Source organism: Carcharhinus amblyrhynchos, chromosome 11 (assembly GCF_965287045.1).
Source record: "Carcharhinus amblyrhynchos chromosome 11, sCarAmb.v2.hapA, whole genome shotgun sequence".
NCBI classification, from domain to species: domain Eukaryota; kingdom Metazoa; phylum Chordata; class Chondrichthyes; order Carcharhiniformes; family Carcharhinidae; genus Carcharhinus; species Carcharhinus amblyrhynchos.
Window position 1 is genome coordinate 60,837,905 of NC_137334.1, and position 7,307 is coordinate 60,845,211.

The following is a 7,307-nucleotide window of genomic DNA, read 5'->3' on the forward strand; positions in this document are numbered from 1 at the left end:
ACACTATTTCATTCTCAGGCAAGCAAGGTTTCAGGCAGCAATCCCACCCTTTCGCTTATGAAGACCCTTAAATGACATTTAAGTGGCCTAAATCTTTAGGTTGGCAGGTGTGGGTAGAATGGGAAAGTGACAATAACATTTTTCTCTATCTCGGGTGGGAAATAACTGCAGGCACTGTCAAAGTTGGGGTGCTTTCCCCCCAAGGATGTTGGAACTCCAGGGTTGGGAACTCCTCTCACCTTGCCCACCTCCCTATGCCGCAAACACCCCCTCCTGATTGCCCGGAACATCCCCTACCCTCCTGCTCCTGGGACACCCCAGGATTTATCTTTGCAATGATTTTAGTTCCAGACAAAGCACTGAAGTACCACTTCTGGCTACTGTAATACCACTTCAGGCTACTGCACTACTGCTTCTGGCTACTGCAATACAGCTTCTGGCCATTGCACTACTGCTTCTGGCCATTGCACTACTCCTTCTGGCTACTGCAATACCGCTTCTGGCCATTGCAGTACTGCTTCTGGCCACTGCACTACTGTTTCTGGCTGCTGTAATACCACTTCTGGCCATTGCACTACTGCTTCTGGCTACTGCAACACCATTTCAGGCTACTGCACCACTGCTTCTGGCTACTGCAATACAACTTCTGGCCATTGCAGTACTGCTCCTGGTCACTGCACTACTGCTTCTGGCTACTATAGTACCACTTCAGGCTACTGTACTACTGCTACTGGCTACTGGCAAGTGGCAATACCACTTCTGGCCATTGCAGTACTGCTTCTGGCCACTGCACTATTGTTTCTGGCTGCTGTAATACCACTTCTGGCCATTGCACTACCACTTCTGGCTACTGCAATACCGTTTCTGGCTACTGCACTACTGCTTCTGGCAACTGCAGTACTGCTTCTGGTCATTGCACTACTGCTTCTGGCTACTGTAACACCACTTCAGGCTACTGCAGTACTGCTTCTGGTCATTGCACTACTGCTTCTGGCTACTGCAATACCACTTCTGGCCATTGCAGTACTGCTCCTGGCTACTGCACTATTGTTTCTGGCTGCTATATTACCACTTCTGGCCATTGCACTACTGCTTCTGGCTACTGCACTACTGCTCCTGGCTACTGCAGTACTGCTTCTGGTCATTGCACTACTGCTTCTGGCTCCTGCAATACCACTTCTGGCCACTGCACTGCTGCTTTTGGCTACTGCAATGCCACTTCAGGCTACTGCAGTACTGCTCCTGGTCACTGCACTACTGCTTCTGGCCACTGCAATACAGCTTCTGGCCATTGCACTACTGCTTCTGGCTACTGCACTACTGTTTCTGGCTGCTGTAATACCACTTCTGGCCATTGCACTACTGCTTCTGGCTACTGCAACACCGTTTCTGGCTACTGCACTACTGCTTCTGGTCACTGCACTACTGCTTCTGGCTACTGCAATACCACTTCTGACCAGGTTGAAGAGTTGGCCGACAGATCTCACAGGTGGGACTTTCTTCCAAGTGTTAACAGAAGTTCTGCCCACTGCCAATCAACACTCAAGGGAATGTTAAATGGCATTGGGAGTTCAAGACATTTTGCGTTGACTCTTGGGATGTCGAGCACCGATTGTTTGCCACCCTTAAAATCCTACCTGTTTTCTCAGTCATGATTACTATGACAATTATCATTGTTGTAAAAACCATCTGGTTCACTAAAGTCCCCTAGAGAAGGAAGTCTGCCGACCTTAATTGGTTTGGCCTAGATTTGATTCCAGACCCACAGCAATATGATTGAGTCCTAGTAGTCTTCTGAAAGGGCCAGATCAAAAACAAACTGGTGTAGGTTAAGGGGCTGGTATATGCAGGGTTAATGTGGGATTGAGTATGGTACCGCCCACACAGTGATAAAAGAAGATACATGACCCAGAGCTCGGGTCAGTGTGGTGTTGAACAAAGACGCATTAAGATAACTCTTTGCCAGTACCCTTTACTGTAAATAGGTATATAGTTACAAGTAATTAATAAAGACCTGCTGTTAACATACTACAGACAAAGCGCATTCTATGATTACATTCTGTAATCAACACCATTACAACCATAAGGATGGCAACAAAAGCTGAGCTTGTCAGCAAACCCTTACCTCCTCCCCCGCCCCAAGCTACTCCCAATTGCCTGCATTTGTGCCATATCCCTCTCTACCCATCTTACCCATGTAACTGTTCAAATGCTTTTTAAAAGACAAAATTGTTTCGCCTCTACTACTGCCTCTGGCAGCTTGTTCCAGACACTCACCACCCTCTGAGTGAAAAATTGCCCCTCTGGACCCTTTTGTATCTTCCCCCTTCTCACCTTACGTTGATGCCCTCTACTTTTAGACTCCCCTACATTTGGGGAAAGATGTTGACCATCTATGCCTCTCACCATTGTCTAGACATCTATAAGATTACCTCTAAACCTCCTATTCTCCAGAAAAAAGTCCCAGTCTATCCAGCCTCTCCTTATAACTCACACCATCAAGTCCCAGTAGCATCCTAGTAAATCTTTTCTGCACTCTTTCTAGTTTAATAATATCCTTTCTATAATAGGGTGACTGACGACTGTACTATTCCAAGTGTGGCCTTACCAATATCTTATACAACTTCAATAAGATGTCCCAACTCCTGTTTTCAATCTTGTGATCAATGAAAGCCAAATACTTTATTCACTACCCTGTCCACTTATGACTCCACTTTCAAGGAACATAAATCTGTGCTCCTGGATTTTTGTTCTGTAACTCTTCCCAATGTCCTACCATTAACTGAATAAGTCCTGCTCCAATTCAATCTACCAAAATGCATCACCTAACATTTTTTAAAAAATTAAACTCCATCTGCCATTCATCGGCCCACTGACACAATTGATCAAGATCCCATTGCAATTCTAGATAACCTTTTTCACTATCCGCTATACCACCAACTTTGGTGTCATCTGCAAACATATTAACTATGCTTCCTAAATTCTCATCCAAATCATTAATAAAGATTGACAAAGAAGTTGATAAAGGAGGGTCGGAGAAACTATGAAGCTGGGCTAGCGCTTAATATAAAAAAGGATAGCAAGAGTTTTTATAAATATATAAAAAGGAAGAGGCTGGCTAGGGTGAACGTTGGTCCTTTAGAGGATGAGAAAGGGGACCTAGTGGTAGGGGATGGGGATATGGCTAAGGTATTGAATAACTTTTTTGTTTCTGTCTTCACGGAGGAGGACGTGAATAATTTGCCGGGTGTTAGCGATGGAAAGGTGGTAGGACTGGAGGGTCTTAATGACATTACTGTTACTAGAGAGGCGGTGCTCGACAGACTGGAGGGGCTGATTGTGGACAAGTCCCCAGGACCGGATGGAATGCATCCGAGGGTTCTGAAAGAAATGGCAGAGGTTATAGTGGATGCCTTGGTGGTTATTTTCCAGACATCGCTGGATTCCGGGGAAGTGCCGGAAGATTGGAAAACGGCTAATGTTACGCCGTTGTTTAAGAAGGGTGCCAGGCAAAAGGCAGGGAATTATAGGCTGGTTAGTTTAACGTCTGTGGTAGGTAAAATGTTAGAATCCGTCATTAAGGAGGAAATTGCGAGGCATCTTGAAGGGAATTGCTTGATAGAGCAGACGCAGCACGGTTTCATTAAAGGGAAGTTGTGTCTGACAAATTTACTGGAGTTCTATGAGGATGTGTCTAGGGCGGTGGATAGAGGAGAGCCGGTGGATGTGGTCTTTCTGGATTTTCAGAAGGCGTTTGACAAAGTACCTCACAAGAGGTTATTGCAGAAGGTCAGGGGACTTGGAGTTGGGGGTAAGGTGTTAGCGTGGATAGAGGATTGGTTGTCAAATAGGAGGCAGAGAGTGGGGGTCAATGGGTGCTATTCGGATTGGCGGATGGTGACTAGTGGAGTGCCCCAGGGGTCGGTGCTGGGGCCTCAGCTTTTTACCATTTATATAGATGATCTGGAGGAGGGAACCGAGTGTATGGTGTCGAAATTTGCGGATGACACCAAGATTGGGGGAACGGCAAATTGTGCGGAGGGTGTGGAGAGTCTGCAGAAGGATCTAGATAGGCTGGGTGAATGGGCCAGGAACTGGCAAATGGAATTTAATGTTGGCAAGTGTGAGGTGGTCCACTTTGGTAGGAAGAATGGTAGGAAGGACTATTACTTACGTGGCGATAAACTGCAGCAGGCGACGGTGCAGAGGGACCTCGGGGTCCTTGTGCATGAGTCGCAAAAACCCAGCTTGCAGGTGCAGCAGGTGATCAGGAAGGCGAATGGGATGCTGGCCTTCATAGCGAAGGGGATTGAATATAAAAGTAGGGAGGTCTTGCTGCAGCTGTATAGGGCACTGGTGAGGCCGCAGCTGGAGTACTGTGTGCAGTTTTGGGCGCCGCACCTGCGCAAAGATATTTTGGCCTTGGAGGGAGTGCAGAGGAGGTTTACTAGGCTGATACCGGAGTTGAGGGGGTTGAGCTATGAGGAGAGGCTGAATAAACTAGGCTTGTACTCGTTGGAGTTTAGAAGAATGAGGGGAGATCTCATTGAGATGTATAAGATGATGAATGGGATGGATAGGATAGAGGTGGAGAGACTCTTCCCGCTCAAAAAAGACAGTAGGACTAGGGGGCACAGCCTCAAGATAAAGGGGGGGCGTTTTAGAACGGAGTTGAGGAGGAACTTCTTCACTCAAAGGGTGGTGAATGTCTGGAATTCTCTACCCATTGAAGTGGTGGAGGCTGCCTCGCTAAATATTTTCAAGAAGCGGGTTGATGGGTTTTGATAAGAGAGGAGATTAAGGGTTATGGGGAGAGGGCCGGAAAGTGGAACTGAGCCACGACAGATCAGCCATGATCTTATTGAATGGCGGGGCAGGCTCGAAGTTCAGATGGCCTACTCCTGCTCCTATTTCTTATGTTCTTATGTTCTTATATAAATAACAAATAACAGTGGACCCAGCACCCATTCCTGAGGCATACCACTGGTCACAGGCCTCCAGCTTGAAAAACAATCCTCTACAACCAACCCCTGTCTTCTGTAGTAAAGCTAATGTTGTTTCCAATTGGCTACCTCTACCCTGGATCCCATGAGATTTAATCTTATGCAACAACTTACCATGTGGTAGCTTGTCAAAGGTTTTACTAAAGTCCATGTAGACAATGTCAACTGCACTGCCCTCATCTAAAAAAAATTAAGATTAATGTATTTTTCAGATTTTGATTTCAGGTTGATTTTCTGATCATCTTTACATCCAAATCAATTCTAAATGTTCACTTTTTTTGATTGTCAACTCATTGAGAGAGGTAATCAGTGATGGGCCAGTTTCTCTTGAACTCAACTTTTTCTCTCCCACATTGAGCAATAATATGTAGTCTTATATTGAATACAGACTGGAGGGGTTTAACAAAATTATTTTTGCAGTAGTCAAAGGATTTCCACGTGGAACTGGTAAGAAATTACACAAGTTGAAAATACAATTTTATTTCTATAATCTTGTTAGCTTAACTATTTGCTGCAATAATGTCAAGAAAAGAAGACTAAACCTAACAATTAGAGGAACTGACTTGTCATGGTCATTGTTTGGACCTTAATGTATTGGACTAGGTTAGGTACACTCCTGGCTTACTTCCCTTTGGCTTCCCTTTCTCCAGTAATTTACCTGTTTGTAAAATTCAAGTTGGGAGTTAACAATTTAACATAGAACCCCTGCAGTGCAGAAGGAGGCCATTTGGCCCATTGAGTCTCCACTGAGTAATTGAAAGAGCATCTTATGTAGGCAACTTACTCAGGCATCTTACCCTCCTCCATTCTCGTAACCCCACACATTTACCATAGTTAATCCCCTTAACTTTCACAGGCTGGAATTTTACCATTTTGTTTCTAAGTATTGGGCGGGTGAGGAACTGGGGAGTTTCAGATTTGTATTTTGGGTGTGATTTCAGGCCCCCCATATGCAATCTGGCTGCAAAATTTTGAGCAAGTCTGTCGCTTGCTGCAGAATCCTGTGTGCAAGGCTTAACATGCCCAAAAGCCTACAGAAGGAGGTAGTGCGCATGTGCAGGCCTCTGATGCTACACATGTGTATTAGCAATAGCAGGGGTCTGAAAGATAAAGATTTGTCAGGCTGCTGTTAATGCAGGCAACCTTAAAAGGCTCCCACCCCACCCTCCACAATCAGGGGGCCCCGCAGTCCAAGATACAGCCACCAAATCCCCTACCGCTGCCCAGACAGATCACGGTCCCCCTTTCTCCCCCACTGATCATGGCCTCACTGCCCTCCCCTCACTGGTCATAGCAGAGAGGCAGAGGGCCCCTCTCCCTACCCCCATTGATCACTGTAGAGTCGCAGCGGGCCCCCTCTCCTTGGTACTGCCATGTGGGCATTGCCCACATGCCAGGATGGTATTGGCAAGGTGTCAGGGTGGCACTGGCCCTTGCCTCGGCATCTCCAGGGGCATCAATGGCCTTCAGTTTCACTGGAAAGGGAAATCGACTCCCTGTTCATGGGGAACATGTTTATTGCGAGAACCTTTCCTAGCGAACCCATAGGGAGTGGGTTAGACCACATTTAGAGTACTGCGTCCAGTTCTGGTCACTGCACTACGGGAAGGACGTGGAGGCCTTAGAGAGAGTGCAGAGGAGGTTTACCAGGATGTTGCCTGGTATGGAGGGCCTTAGCTATGAGGAGAGATTGGGTAGACTGGGGTTGTTCTCCCTGGAAAGACGGAGAATGAGGGGAGACCTAATAAAGGTGTATAAGATTATGAAGGGTATAGATAGGGTGAACAGTGGGAAGCTTTTTCCCAGGTCGGAGGCGACGATCACGAGTTGTCATGGGCTCAAGGTGAACGGGCGAGGTATAACTCAGATGTCAGGGGGATGTTTTTTACACAGAGGGTGGTGGGGGCCTGGAATGCACTGCCAAGTAGGGTGGTGGAGGTAGACACATTAGGGTTGTTTAAGACTTACCTGGATAGTCACATGAGCAGACTGGAAATGGAGGGATACAAGCGAATGTTCTAGTTGAAGATCAAGAGCCTCAGGATATTCCTGGGAATTAATAGATTCCTATCAGTCATCCAATGAATTTTAAGGCTCACCTTGTCACTTACGTTGGAGCTATTGGGGATCTTCCATTACTGTCTGTATAGCCTGTTGTATGTCTATTTATGTTTATTGATGTCTCCTTTTACATCCACAGGCGATTCGGTCCACCTTGTTGGCCAACAAGGGGCATACATGCAGTGGGTCATGAGAGGGTTGCTCTTGGATGTTGCTTCGAGAGTTCCCTAGTGCTTCACGTCC